General features: G+C 42.3%; 1 long non-coding RNA gene across 1 annotated transcript; it reads left to right on the top strand.

The window, feature by feature from the left end:
* Nucleotides 1-875: 875 nt before the first annotated feature.
* LOC131244462 (uncharacterized) lies at nt 876-4,367 on the top strand. The gene is made up of 3 exons (XR_009170302.1): nt 876-1,018; nt 2,903-2,928; nt 4,155-4,367. It is a non-coding gene; the product is annotated as an uncharacterized LOC131244462 (long non-coding RNA).
* The last annotated feature ends 12,229 nt before the right edge of the window (nt 4,368-16,596 follow it).

The following is a 16,596-nucleotide window of genomic DNA, read 5'->3' as shown; positions in this document are numbered from 1 at the left end:
CTTGCTTGGAAAGATGAGAGGTTTCAAGTTTAATTTACAAGTAATCAAAGCAATCTGGGTCCTCTAGTTTGATTTTCCGGTCTTTTCTTTTTTTTTTTGAAACAAATTAACGAGATGCTGTTGTTTTTGGGAACAGTTATATGCCACTCTTCTCAGAAAACAGAATTCGTTTTGCATCCCTGCATTTTGCTTGCACCTCCTGCCTGTCTCCAGATGGGACCCACATGCATCCATGGTTGGACAATGGGAATTGTCCATTTCTGGGATAAACCATGTTGCCGGAACTCTTGAGTATGGACCAAGGTAAAAGTCATGCTAGAAAGATGATGCCGATGATCGATTGGTGGCATTAAAATGAACAAATGAAAACAATAACAGTCACTCGTCCATGTTCATTGTGAAAGATTGATGGTCAGAATCATCGTCTGAGTGTTACATTCTTAGCATGGCCTTGGTATCATCTGACTATGGATTCAACTGGAACCCCATGAGCTAACGCATGAATACACGAATTGCAATGCACGAAAGAAAAACTCCAACAAAAAAATAATAAATGAAGAAAAAAGATAAAGAGGCCATGATGCCTCAAAATTTTTTTTCCTTCTTCTTCTGATGTGTAGTGAGACAACCAAGGCAGGCAGTAACACATGTTTTATTTTTTGCATCATCGCATGCATGCCTTTCATTAGCACGGATGAGAGAGAGACTTAGGGCATGCAAGCAAGCTTTAATAAAATGAATTTCAAATATATGTTTTTTCAAATGCTGCATTTTGCATTTGTTTTCTGATTCAATGATTTCAGTTCTGTTGGAGGCTCTTTGTTTCTATCATGGCTTTAACACAACCTCTATACATTGCGACAACAGATATCTAAGGAAAGTTCAGAGTCAAAGGGAAGTTCATTGCAAGCAACTGGTAATTCTCGAACTATAGATACCAGCACTAGTATCGACTCCCAAACGATGAGTAAAGGAAAAGCTGCTGGGGGAAGTAGTCACACAGACAAGCCTGATGGAGGTAATTTGCTGGTGTTTAATAGTGGAGTTCATGTGTGCTTATTTGATTGTGAAATATTCAGTTTAATCAACAAGAAATGGTGAAATACTAGAAAGTTTATAATAAGTATTCATTGGGAAGTAGCCCTCAAATTGCGTAATTGTTTCCTTCATGTCCGCCTTGAAATAAGATGATTGGAGCCTATACTATCAATATTATCTGGTCAGGTCAGGTTGAGAGGAGTTTGATCAGGTCTAGATATCAACCCCCAGATTTGATACACAGATATGTTTGTCGAATAAAAAATCAAACAAGTTGGGTCTTTCTTAGGGTTTCAAAAAGAGCATCCAGACCAAACTCAGATATGTATGGTTTGGTTTGTATCTGGTCTAAGTTAGGTTGGTCTAATTTCTAATTTCCTAGTTAATATATGTTGATGTGCATTATATCACGCTCCCCAACTGCAGAGTATTATGTTAAACTGTTGGGGGCCTTGCACAAAACCTTAGGATCTAACCTCCTAAATCAAACTAGAATTATGGGATAATAAAAGCAATGAAATAAGTCAAAGCATAAACCACACCACACAAGAGATTTTTACATGGAAAACCCTCAAAAAGGTAAAAACCACGGGATCTCGTCCAGATCAACAATCCACTATGAAGTAGAACGTTACAACCTTCTTTACTCTCGCAGGAGTGGATAAACAATAAGAGAATAAAAGAAAAACGAAGAGATCTCACCGATCACGAGGATGTAGAAGTGCTGAGATGTCGAGTGCATAATAGATCACTTCTATGAGCATAACCTCCCTTCCAAAAGCTCTCTCTCTCTATCTCTCTCTCTCTCTCTCTTACACACACACACACACACACCTTTGATAGCCCTAAACCCTTTAGCAAACCCAACCCTCTTGCATTGCCTAGAAAGGCCTTAGGCACTCCTATTTATAGTTTAGGCAACTCTCTTACGCACCTCTTGCGAAACCGCTTCAAATTTTTGCAGTCCGCACAAGATCCGGACTCAAATCTGTGTAACCTCGACTGGTCGAGCAGAGTCCTCAACTGGTCGAAACTGTTCACTCAACTGGTTGAGCGGGTCCCTTGACTGGTCGAGCACTGTTCACTGAGCTCGCTGGACTTTGAGTCGAGTGACCCTCAACTGATCGAGCAATGTTCACTCGACCGGTCGAGCAGTGCTCTCGACTGGTCGAGCAGCGCGATGATTCCACTATTTGTGGCATCTAAACCACACCACATCTCCTCTGACCTGAGGAGGAAAACCCCATCATAAACACCCATACAAGGTTAACCACCAAGGGATCCTTGACTATATGGAGGGCATTCATTCACTCCAACAACTCTATGAACTTGCCTTTACTCTAAGTATCACTAACAAGATTTTCCGAAGGGCTTCGGGGGTTGGAAAACCTCTCGCGCTTCGATCTAATGCAATCTTTCCCAGAGGTGGTTGTTATCATCATCAATTTTATTGTTGTTGTTGTTGACGTCATCACCACCACCACCATCACTACTTTCATTGTCACCATCATTCATTAATTATTTTCATTCCGGTGACTTAAATCCCATTACCAGATACGAACTTTTGTATCCATTATTGCATCTGTCTTAGAGTCATTTATACTTGTACTTTCCTCTTGTTGGATCTTTTCTTATTTTGGTCACCAAACAACACGCATCTCAATGCAATGTTTTCTTTGATATACATGGCTTGCATAGGTTCGGCCCATATATTGAACTAGCTTGGCCCGTCAGGTTGTGCTTGATTGTCTTGGCCAGGGCATAATCCAGCCCATTGACTGCCATACATGTTTGTGCATGGAGATGTTATGTTTTGCATGCCTTGCTGATTCTGAGATGTATGTTTTGGCCTGTTTGGGTGCAGGAATTGCAGTTCACAACTCTGAAGAAGTAAGTTCTTTTCCAAGGATTATTGATTCTGCTAATATGCTCATTTACACATTTTTTATTTTATTTTATTTTTTTTTCCGATATTAACATAGCTGAAGGTTTTCTCTATTGTGAAAATAACAAAAACCTACTCCATTTAATTTCAAATCCCGTAGTTTATGTTAAAATTTGAACAAGGTACATATCCAATTTTCAGTAGTAATTACCAAAACCTACCTTTGCTCACACTTTTTTAAAGTTAGCTTTAACTCTGTCGTGACTTAGAATCTAGCATGCGTCTCCGCCCATTGGGACCCACATGCGGAGTGGTCAATGTTCGGAACCACCCATCTTGTGAATTCTATGGTATAAGATCCATTGTAGGAAAATTTGCTGAACTTATGATTGCGACTATCAATATCTGTAGATAACAGTAAAAAGAAAATTTTCAATTTCTCACATTTAACACTAAAAATCGAAGGTTAGGATTATCACTGAAGCATGATAATGGGACATTTCTTGTGGTAGCAACAAGAATATGAACAATTCAAATCATAGGACCATCTAATCATGTGGCCCTCATGGGTGACCACACATGCTATGAACAGGATCAGTTTTAATTCGGTGTGTCCTACCATGGAGGCATGGATGGAATAAAATCCCAAAGAACACATTCGTTGGGCAGTCCTAATCATTTGTCCTGATGACTTTTTAGGGGAAATGGTTTGTTAATGGGCCGTTGATCAATTTTATAAACATCAATTTTCTTTCCTCAAAATTTGCCCATCAAATGGTTAGAAATAACTGACTGAGGTGATTTTTGGGCCATCCCCATCCAAGCTACGGTCTGCAGGATGAACAGTTAGGATCTCTTCCATGTGTACATTGAGATTTAAATAAATAAATAAATAAATAAAAACAACATGGTGTCACTCACTCTTGCTCATTCCCACTCGGTTAGAATCCTTCTGATCTGGCCTGATTTTAGAGCCCAACTCCTCAATGCCCAATTTCATTCTCCACTGCCGATGAGTTATCTCAGTTGAGTCTACTCGGCACCAGAGGATATTTAGAACCATAAACAGTCAGCATTCGAGCTACAGATGTGCCCGTCATCCTGAGTGGACTGACCTGTAGATTGAACTGTATCATTTACATGGTGGAATCCACCTTCAAGTACATCTTACATTTCCCACAGGTGCAAATCTCTTTGTATAGTTTATTCATGTGACGATTGTTACATGCAGGGAAAGTACGTTCACTCTGACAATTGCTATAATCCCCTATCAAACCTTGTATACGGTGGCTTATGCATTATTGGGGCTCTCTTTTTCCATTTTGGGCTAGGAATAAAAATTAGAATATGATTGTAAAGGTGTGAAATTTGTTTATATACATGGGAATTGGAAGAAGCGAAATTTGTTATTAATGTTGTGAGACCAGAGCATACATTGCTATGTAAATTGTCACGAATGTTTTTTTTTTTTTTTTAAAGTATTTTCATCCCTTTTGTATTTTAGTCCAAGTAATTTGAATATCATAACAACTGTAAAAATTCTATCTTGATTAACCTATGATAAAAATTATTTAGTTATGTTCTGGTAAAAAATAAAAATAAAATAGAAGTGGATAACTGCATACGTACCAAGAATTGCTAGGGCAGGACATCACAAACAATTAGCCATTCATAACAATTGAACCATGTAATACGAAACCACATAGGAAGATTTTTAAGAAATTGATAGGGCACCTGGAATCTCTCTCTCTCTCTCTCTCTCTCTCTCTCTCCCAACAATAATACAATAGTTTGAATCAATAGGCCTTTGAATTGTCAAGCTCCATTTTTTGGGTTGACGTGGATGCACTGATCTGATGGGTAGGACCATCTGGTGCACCATGTGTGATTTTTGACATACCTTGGACACAACACCCACATCAGCTCTGTTAATTGGAACCCTACCAATGATTCCTTCCTTACAGGCGCCTAGGATGTCACCATCAAGTTCTGGTGCACTAATCAAGTCTTCAGCATTTGTGGCTACACCCATCTTTGAGGTGTCAACTTTGTTGCATGGAATCCCCTTGTTCATCCAACTTTTCCACCACAATGTTCACGAACAATATCAAAGTGTGGGACATCAGGCAACCCTATGCACCTTAGAGTTCTTGATCATCAGGCCCACACAAATTGAGTCTGCAAGGTGAAGTTCTCGCCAAGTGTGAGATTACATTGAGCTTGTACATCTCCAAGATGGTTCTCTCGGAATTATGGTTCGAGAGAAGATCCATTGATCACACCATATGATCATCGTGATCTGGCAGTGGATGGATCAAACCTCAAAAATGAAGCCCAAGCCCCTGACTCCACTCTTGGGATATGATTGGAAAAAAAATTGAGTGATTGTTTTTGTTCAGTAGGTATTGTTTCCCTCAACTATGATATCTAAAGAAATGAGAGAGTATTTCACTATTTTATTCCACTAAGTAAGATTTATAGGTACAACGAATGCATGAGTTCCAATTTACATAAATACACCACAAAAATTCAAAGAATAAAAAATCATAGTACATCCAGTATAATACATACTATGCCACTCCTGTCCTCTTCCTTAACCTGAGAAAAGAAGAACAAGGAAGGCATGAGCTAGAAAGCCCAGTGAGTACATCTCTTGTGTGTGTAGAATTTTTATGGCATGCCATTAAACTTACCAACATCAAAGTGTGCAAGGTACCTGTATCAATGCAATATAATACAACACCATATAATACTGATAAACATGATGCAATACAGAGGTATGACAAATGTAATCATGCATGCCATGCCTCCAAGCCCAAATATCCAACACAATCACACTATTGTTATGGAACACCTTGAATGTCACGAATAGGCTCTACAACTTTTTGAACTCCAAATCCGGTACCAATGGTATATTTTTAATGGTACCCAAGCATGACATTGACAATACTCAAAGAACATAAAATCTATATATATCCACTAGGGGGAGAGCGGCCCTTGAGGTAGTCTGATCCGATCCCCCTAGCATGCCTTTCAGGGAGAGAGCGGCCCTTGAGATGGACCTCTCCCCCTATTTCTCCTCAGTGGTAAGGCATGCTAGTGCTCCAGCTGGGAACACGGTTGATGGTTGTGTCAGCCCAACAGCAATCCAGAACCACGTTATTTCCAGGGAGAGCAAGGAACAGGGCTCGACTGAGCTTGTACCACAGCAAGAAGAGGCCCTATAGTCAGTGGACAGAGGAGTAAGACTGCTGAGAAGGAACAGGAACCTCTACACAAAAGGAAACTAGAGTTCCAAGCTGAGGAAGCTTAAGCGACGAGCCATAAATTCTGGAAGTGTTACAGATGGATAACGCCATTATATGGAATGCGCGCGGGGTCAGCAATGCGCTTACGATCAAGTCCCTTAAGGAAATGATAAAGAAATTTAACCCCTGTCTTCTAGCGCTCTCTAAACCCAGGTTGGCTGATAGCAAAAGGGTAGCTCTTGGCCTAAAGCTAGGCTTCCATGTCTCGTTCTCCAATAGTGATCAGGGGGGAAATCTAGATTTTCTATTGAAATCAGTTGAATGCTCTATCGATATCAGCTTCTAATCAGATGGTGACTTTGTCCTTTGCTCCTCCGTCCCGAAACGACCCCATCTCCTTTTCGATAGTGTACGCAAAATGCTGCAAAACCCAGAGAAGAACGCTATAGAGCGAAATTGTGAATCTCGGCAGATCGGTTCAAGTTGCTTGGGTCATTGGAGGTGATTTCAATGCGGTGGTCAATCCGAACGAAAGAAGAGGGAGCCGTTGGCTGATGGCTCAAGTATGGAGGAGTTTGCTGACATGATCAACAATTCCGGTCTTGTTGATGCATTTTTCGTCGGAAACCGGTTTACTTGGTGTAACAACCGTGAAGGTAATGCTAGAGCCTGGGCGAGGCTGGACAGAGTGCTCCTCAATGCTAGCTGGGTCTCTGCATTTCTGCGGTTTCGAGTTGAACATCTCCCTCGTATAAACTCCGACCACGTGCCGCTTCGTCTGCTATTCCCTTCACAGGAGCCCCCAACGGTCAGATCTTTCAAATTCCTTACGATGTGGACCCTGCATAATTCATTTTATCTACATATTCAAAAGGCCTGGGAGGGAACATGTTCCTCAAATTCGATGATTAATATCCAGCTCAAATTGAAAAAGACCAAACAGATCTTAAAAATGTGGAACAAGGAAACATTCGGGAACATTTTCCTCCAGATTCAAACTGCTGAAGAGGAGCTGGAAGGGATCAATTTCTGCATGCAATCTGCCCCTTCCGATGACCTCTCCAGGCAATACGCTAATCTCAATCACAAGCTTACTCAACTTCAGGCCATGGAGGAGGCCTTCTGGAAGCAAAAATCCAGAATTTCATGGATCCAAGAGGGTGATAGAAACACTCATTTCTTTTACTCCTATGCAAATGAAAGAGCCAGAAGATCCACCATTTCTTCCCAAAAAAACGGGGCAGGGGAGTTGATTACCTCTAGTCGGGAGATAAAAGATGAAGCAATCAAATACTTCAAAGATCTTTTTCAGGCTGACTCCATCGACTTCGACGCTAATTTTCTTCAAGCTATCCCCCAGATCATCTCCCATCAGGATAACATTTCCCTGCTTTCTTCCCCCTTTATGGAGGAGGTTAAAGCTGCAGTTTTTTCTATGCCTAGAGACGGGGCTGCGGGTCCTGATGGTTTCTTAGTGGCTTTTTATGCTACTTGCTGGGACATTGTTGGTGCTGATATCCTTAAAGCAGCAAAGGATCTCATGGAGGGGACCGCTCTTCCGAGAGCTTTTACTTCAAATCTCATTAGCCTTATCCCAAAGTCCACTGTAGTTACATGTTTTGCTGACTTCCGTCCCATAAGTTTGTGCAATGTTATTTATAAAATTTTTGCAAAGCTCCTAGCTAACAGATTAAGCTTGTTGCTGCCTAAGATGATCTCGTAGGAACAGGGTGCGTTCGTTCAAGGGAGATCAATTTCTGAAAATATTGCGTTAGCGCAAGAATTGATGCGCGACATCAGAAAAGTCCAGGGAGGCAATCTCATTCTCAAGCTCGACCTCGAAAAAGCCTATGACAGGGTCAGTTGGAACTATTTGAAACATGTGCTCATCAAGTTCGGTTTCTGTCAGAGATGGGTCCAGATTTTGGAGAATTGCTGGGGGAACAATTGGTTCTTTATCATCATCAACAAAGAACTGACGGGTTTTTTCAAATCCCACGAGGGGCTGAGGCAAGGGATCCCCTCTCCCCGGCTCTCTTCATCATCACGATGGAGACTTTCTTCGTCAACCTCAATCTTATGATCAATAGTGGTGGGTGTCATTAGTTTGCTATCCACCGGGGCTGCCCAAGCACGTCCCACCTTCTTTTTGCACACGATATCTTGCTCTTCACTAATAGTCAGAGGGAGTCCCTTCGTCTTATAATTCAGTTCCTGGCTGCATTCCAATCAGTTACGGGTCAAAAAATTAGCCATCGCAAGAGTAGATTCATCTGTTCATCAGCTCTCTCATTAGCCAGAATCAGAACCACTGAACACATCCTGGGGTTTCAGAAAGCTAGGGGTGATATTACCTACTTGGGTGCCCCTCTCTGCACAGGAAAAATCAGATCTGTGGCTTTCCAATCCCTGGTGGACAAGGTGGATAGAAGAACATCGGGTTGGGCGGGAAGGCTTCTTTCTCAAGCAGGTAGAGTAACGCTTATCCGTCATGTCTTAAGCGATATTCCCATCCATATCATGTCAGCTATGCATATCCCGCGCCAGGTGACCGAAAAGCTGGAAAAAAGATTCTCAAATTTCTTTTGGGGTTGGGCTGAGGGGAACAGGAAGCATCACTGGTTGGCCTGGAATAAGATTGCTCGTCCCACCCAGGAGGGCGGGCTGGGCATTAGACGTCTGGAAGAGGTCATGAAAGCTCAGCGCCTCAAGTTAGCATGGTCGATCAGGTTCGGGGATCCTCCCAGCCCATGGGCAAAGCTCATGAGATGCAAGCATGGTAGGGACATCCACGCTTTTGATCAGGTGCCCCCCTCCTCAAATCCTTCGCCAATGTGGAAGAAAGTTAGGGCCTTGTTTCCCACTCTCGCGAAGTCAATCTAGTGGACTGTTGGAGATGGTGATTTAAATTTCTGGACTAAAAATTGGATGGGCAGGGGCCCCCTCCAACGCCATCTTCCTTGTCCCATCCCCTCGGACCTCTTGGAGCTGAAAGTGCGAGAGGTCATGGGTAGTGCTGGCCCCTTCCCTCCATCCCGAGTTTTCGCCCTCCTCCCTCAGCATCTCAGCGATGAAATTATTAATGGTGGATTCTCTACTTTTGATGATCCCCCCCGAATGCTTCTGGCCGCACGAAAAGTCAGGCAGATTTTCTATGCGTTCAGCGTGGCAACTGTTGAGGTCTTCCTCACTGGCACCTGTGTGGCCTTCATGGATTTGGTTAGGCTCCCTTCTGCCAAAGTTCTCTATATTCATGTGGAGACTCCTACAAAATGCGATCCCCATAGACAGAAGAGTTTAAGATAAAGGTGTCGCCATGGCCTCAAGGTGTAGATGCTGTTTCCAAGGTACAAATGTATCTCCTCACCAGGAATCTATCCCCCATCTTTTCCTTTTTGGCCACCATGCCCAGACCCTCTGAAACTCTTTCGGTTCGATATGCGGTATCCTGCCCCTGGTTCATAGTTCTGTGGTGGGTAAGCTGAATTTTTTGAGGAACGCTTCGGCACCTGGTGTAGTGCATAGTCGAGTCCGTTACATGTTGCCGATCCTGATTCTCTGGGAGATATGGCGGTCCAGAAATAACGTTGTTTTTGATAACTCCCTGATGAACTCTAGGGTATCAGTGGCCCAAATCAGATGGTGGGTAAACATGATTTCCGGTGTAGATTTATTGGAGGTTGTTGGCTGGAAACGCATCAAAAGGCCTAACAATGCGGTTCCTATTCACAATAGGGTTGTCGCTTCCCTGGTGAAATGGGATAAACCTTGCCCGGGATGGGTCAAATTATATGTGGATGGATCGGCGTTGGGTAATCCTGGATATTCTGGTGGGGGTGGCATCTATAGAAATGACAACGATAACTTCCTTTTCAGTTTTTCTGCGAGCTACGGGGTTGCTTCTAATAACTTGACTGAACTCCGTGCTATTCACGACGGGATGCTTCTCTATTTGGGTAGGGGCCTCGACAAGGTTGTTGTTGAGTCGGATTCAGAACTGATGATTCACTGCCTCTCTAACCTTGCAAAGGCCCATTGGAAGTGACAACCATGGCTGAATAGAATCAATCGCTTAGGCCAGCTAGGAAGCTTTGTGTTCGCTCACATTCTAAGAGAAAGTAATGGCTCGGCGGATGGTTTGGCGTGGGAAGGGAGCCACCTTAAAAAATCTGTGCTCCGTTCCCTTCCTTCTGCGGTCCGTGGCATGATCCTTTTGGATAGGGTCGGGCTTGGCGTGTTTAAATCAACCGCCTAACCGGGTCGTTTTCCGGCTGTTGGTTTTGGGGTGGGGCTTTTTTTCAGTTTTCTTTCACTTTTCCCTTCTCTTATGATAGGTGTGGGCTGTGTCCTTTTTGTTCAACCACACCCGAAAGGTTGTAATTTCTTGTGATTAAATCGAAAAAATAAAAATAAAAAATATGTCCACTATAGAGTACTTTTCCTTCTACCCTAAATATTACATTCATCGAGTTTTCAAAATAGTAATACATTGCTGAAAATAGAAAATCAAAAGAAGTTGTGCCTACATGTCTTCACTGGTGAGTTCTCCTGTAAGTATAAAACGAAGCAATAGGATGAGCTATGAAAGCTCAGTGGGTTGCTCTATCAAGTGGCATGACATAACCAAATCAATGGCATAACACTGTCAGATCAGAGTATAGAATAGGTAATGGAGTTATATCATATTCAAGTAGCATTTGCAACTAAATAGAGTAAAGTGCAAATAAGCACATATAGCATATGCTACTGAATAGAAGCAAATGGAATGTAACATGCATGCAAATATACAGATACATTGGTACACTGTCTTTCTAAATACTCTAAATAATAATATTAAGGTCAGCCTCGCATCCCTCCTATTAGAATTGGGGGATGAGAGCAATTCACCATTCCCCATAGTAGGTTCGCCACACTCTCTCCCATGCTCCTAGCACGTAGGCACATAAAGGCAAGGGGCTTCCCAATGGTCAATTGGAGTAACCATCAGGTATTGTTGTGAAAATATAAGCAATTTTGTGTGCGTGTGTATGGTTGTCATGTACTCTTGTGGAGCACTATAAGATTTCCTTCACACACACACACACGCGCACACACACACACACGTGCGTGTGTTTGTGTTGGTCATGAGACATACATACACAACACAACAAGTTTCCCTAGCTATTTCTTCCTCTCTCCTTTCCTTCTCTTTCATCTCTACATTTCTTGTTGATTTTATTTTTCTACTCACTATCAGAGCATCTGATCCGGGACATGACCGTAACTTGTGGTAGTGAGGCTCACTACTAATGTCATTCGTATGCATGGATGATATTAGGATTGTACGGATTATTGTTCGTTTTCAAGTAGAAAGTTTAGATCTAGTAGATCTGGATTTTAGAAGAATAATAGAGATTTCTCCATATTTTGGAGTAGTTCTTGTGGTGTTTAAGAGAAAATAAAGAAAAATTGAAAAAAATTCAGATTTCATGTTTTTTGTTTTAGTATTTTTCTAAATGAGTTTCTAGCAGATGTTCCATATGGGGAAGGTATTAGTGCATTGATTTGTGTACCTTGTTTGTTAATCATGAGAGTTTGTGTGTCATGTAGTCGGTTATATTGAGGATTTGGACTGCGGAATCACACAGATCTAGATCTAGGATAGCAATTCAATAGTAACAAGCAATCACAGAAGAACACAAAGATTTAATGTGGATAACCCTTTCGGGAAAAAACCACGGCACAAAGCGACAGAAATCCACTATGAAATAGAAATTACAAGAGAGAGGACTTACCCGATTCGAACAATCTCGAATCTCACCCTTGCTACACCCTTTGATAACCCTAGAACCCCTGTAGAAAGCTTTAGAATACCTTTCAATAATCTCTCAATCCCGCATACACCCCTTTATATAAGTTTAGAAAGAAGTAGACTTAGAATAGGAAACAAAAATCGCAAAATCTGCGTTTCCGCAGAAAATCTGTGTAACATCTTCGATGTCATCAAAAACGAACCAAAACTGTTCAACGACCAGGGGTGAAAATTTTAAAAATTATCAATGGCATCGAGCAACCTTCGATGTCATCAATGATTGGCTTCGATTTCATCGAAACCTTGTCGATGTCATCGACAGACCACTAGACAAATTTAAGACATTTATCCATAACAATCTCCACCATGTCTTTAATCTTCATCCATGTAGCTTCTTGTCCTCTTCTCTTATCTCTGCATCTCATCATAGCTTCATCAATGCTTCTCATGCACACTCCGTTCTTCTTTTACGTCATCGCCAAGTCTAGAGAAGTTGCACAGAACTTAAATTTCTCTATAGGAATGACCTTGGTGAGCATGTTTGTTGGATTCATACAGCTGTGAATCTTCTCCAGTGTTACGCCTCATTCCTCAAGTATCTGTCGGATAAAATGGTGACGAACATCAATGCGTTTAGTACGTGAGTGATAAACAGAATTTTTAGCCAAATTGATAGCGTTCTCGCTATCACAGTTAACTGACACGGCCTCCTGCTGAAGTCCCAATTGATTTATCATGCCCCTGAGCCAAATATCTTCTTTAAATGCTTCCGTCACTGCCATATATTCTGCTTTGGTCGTGGAAAGAGCCACCACGGACTAAAGCTTCAACATCTAACTGATTGCTTCACCCGATAGTACAAACGAGTATCCTAAAGTAGACTTCCTGGAATCTATACTGCCTGCGTAGTCGGAATCCACATACCCTACCAACTTTGTCCTTATTTTCTCAAAAGTTAAGATGTAGGTACCTCGAATGTATCGAAGTAGTCATTTCACCGCTTCCTAATGTTGCTTGCCGGGGTTTGACATGTATCTACTCACAACACCAACCATGACATAAATTAAACTGCCAACTGCATTCAAATAAGGCACATGAGACATAACCTATTTTTTCTCATTTGATTTAGGACATTATTCTGAGGAAAGCTTGAAGTGAACCGCGTGAGGAACGCTCACCAGTTGTGCTCGGTCCATCCCATAATTAATCAACACCTTTTCAAGGTATTCTGCCTATGATAACCAAAGCCTGCTCTTCTTCCTGTCTCTATGAATATCTATGCCGAGAACCCTCTTTGCAGCTCCCAGATCTTTCATCTCGAATGTCCCTGATAACTGAGTCTTCAGTACGTTAATTTCAAACATATAATGACATGCGATCAAATATCATCAACATACAGTACTAGGATAATGAATTTTTCATCACTCAGTGTCTTGTAATAAACACAGTGATTGTATTCACTCCGAGTAAATTTCTGACTCACCATGAAAGAATCAAATTTTTTATACTATTACCTAGGCGACTGTTTCAGACCGTACAACGACCTCATTGACATGCAAACCTTTTTCTCTACCCCTTTAACTTCGTAGCCCTCTATGTAAGCCCCGTATCCTAAACCGTACCGTTTCGTAGACTTCCGCGGTTTTTCCGGTCGAATTCCTGCAACCTTCGACCCTTAACCGGTATTTGCGCGTGACCCTGATTCACATGTCGTCAACCCGAGTCGACTCAACCTAAGACTTGTACCCCTGCGACCGTGCCGTCGCAGCGGTTCCGATGCCGCGACTCGCGCGCCGATCCGATAGTCTGGCCAGGAGATGTGGGCCAGCGTTCGGTGCGAGAAAAACTCCGCGCGTACGAATTCCGAGAGAATCTCTACGACTTGTCACATCAACCAATCAATCAATCCATCCCATCATGTCAAGTACACCATCACCTGTCACCCATCCCGAAGCAACCCCTAAAGTCAAAAAGTCTCTTACAAACCCATGCCTTTCTTACACCAAGCAACCACAAAAGTCAAAAAAGGTTCTTACACACATCACCCACCACATCCATCATCCATCACCCATCTTTCACTCTCTCTTTACAACCCTCTCTCTCATTGTCATTTCTTAAACTCACTTTCCCAAGCTAGAGAAAAACCACACATCCAAGCATTTTCTCAAAACCTCCATGAGAAATTTTGTATGTGGCCCACTTTCTACCCCCGTAGTACCCCATTCTCGGCTCCTAGCATCCATACGCCAGATTCCGATCCTGGGATCCTACAAAGAGGATTTTTTTTGTACATTTAACTTGTAATAAGCATAACCACAAGATCACCCAATTCACAAAGACAACATCAACAACACATATCCACTAATATAATCATTTGAGTACAATGCTGAAGAGAAAATACGTAAATCGAAAATCAAGATCCAGAAGACCGCTGCACGCTCCAAGCTCAACAATGCTGCAACCTAACATCTTCTGCACGCATTTATCATACATAAACTTATAAAAAGCTTAGAGGGTGGTGTAAGTGTGTGCACAAGATAAGTGCCAAGTATTCAATACAATGCCATCATCATACAAGATCGAAAATACTGGTGATACATAAATCGTACAATATCAAAATAAACAGATATACGAACAAGATCATGAATTATCAAAGTAAGCAGAAATACTGACAAGAGCAGGAATTATCAGAGTAAACAGAAATACTGACAAAGTCATAAATCACACGATAACAGAGTAAGCGGAAATATTTATAAGTGCATAAATCATACAATATTAAAATACACAATACAAATCAGTATGCAAATGAAGAGTCGTAGAGAGCCAAATATTAGATGCAGAAGATGCAATGCAATATACATTCCCGATAAATAAAATAAAGCGTCAGCCGTACCATATGCCACGGATGTAATGCTATATGCGGTGCAAATGAAATGACATGTTGGAGTGTGAAGTCGAGATGGTAGACGTAGTATCACAAGTTATGGGGTCCACCACAATGGACTTCTATCCAACTAGTCTCATACCTAATTTGGATAGTCGGACCTAATGTGGTAAACTCCCGATCCCAGTTAGTCGCGCCCCAACCGAAATCCCGGCCATGAGAAGGTACACGTAATAAATAGTTACGCACCACCACCCGAGTGGATAGTGAATGATGAATAAATGAATGAGTATGCAACTCCTACTCACTAAGTCCACATATCGACGGTTCATCTCTTGGATCATCACCGGGTTTAGTACACTCCAAATAGCACCGCCGCTCTCTCACCGCACAACCCAAGTGAGCGTAAGAAACCTCACTATCCGCCGGCCAATAGTCTCCAATACCTATCCGGCACGTCGATAGCGGACCTATTCACGAGCAGGTCAAACTCAACCTAGTAATGCCCCCTACCCTCGGGCGGGTAAGGCCACACCCCCTCCCAACCGACTACGACACAGTGGGAGACGCGGCCTACTGGTATTCGGCACTCGGGCGCTCATGTATCCACTCAGTCTAGACGTTAGGGCATCTTTTGGCCACGGAGGTTTACAGATTTTCACCTAAGCACATCTATGGCACCCATATGCTAGAACCAAATATTTGCAGTGTCCCATTTGGCCATCCACGATATGCCTGTGGAGGCTACGACCCTGGTGTCGCTAGGGCATACAGTAATCATAATATAAGATGCATGAGTCATACAATCCAGTCATGCATCAATCCTGCGCATACCGAGTGCTCATGTGAGATAACCTCCGCCTATCAGGGAGTCTCATAACAACATGTTCAATGACATATGCAATGATTAACAACATCTCATAACAAACATGTAGATGATGCGTATAAGCATGTATCATGATGTTAAGCTGTCACATACTCATAATTGGTATCAACAACTGGCATCGACAATCGACCTCGACAATGTGGACATTTAACCAACATTGCCCCCAAGGAATGGCCCACATAGAGTCAAACATATAATGGCCTACGGCCTCACACAAAGGCCTGATATACAACATAGTGAGCCTTACTCAAGGGCTACATATACACAACAGGCGGGCCCTGCTCGTGGGCCTCAAATACATGACATGTGGGCCCTACATATGGGTCTTGAATACATCAAATGGGCCATGCATCATGGGCCATGAATGCATCACAATGGGCCTTTCTCATGGGCCTAACATACATCATAATGGGCTCCATCGCCTGGCCCTCAAATGCAACACAATGGGCCTCAACTACAAGTTGTATATACACCATATAGGTCTCGACAATCGACCTTGACAATTAAAAATGGACACTCGAACTCGGCCTATACAATCGGCCTCGACAAATCGGAATCGGCCTCGACAATCGGAAACGATCGATAATCAGAATCGGCAAATCGGTCATGTTAATCGAAATCGGCAATCGACCATGACAATTGGGCTCAATCGATAATCAGAATGGACAAATTAGTCACGACAATCGGATCGATCGATAATCGGAATCGGCAAATCGGTCACGTCAATCGGAGTCGGTAATCGGTCACGACAATCAAAATCGATCGATAATCGGAATCGGCAGATCGGTCACGTCAATCGGAATCGGCAATCGGCCACGACAATCAGGATCAATCGATAATCAGAATCAGTCGGGTCATCCGTCA

This window comes from Magnolia sinica, chromosome 4 (genome assembly GCF_029962835.1).
Source record: "Magnolia sinica isolate HGM2019 chromosome 4, MsV1, whole genome shotgun sequence".
In the NCBI taxonomy this organism is placed as follows: Eukaryota; Viridiplantae; Streptophyta; class Magnoliopsida; order Magnoliales; family Magnoliaceae; genus Magnolia; species Magnolia sinica.
This window is presented reverse-complemented; position numbering and strand designations above follow the sequence as displayed.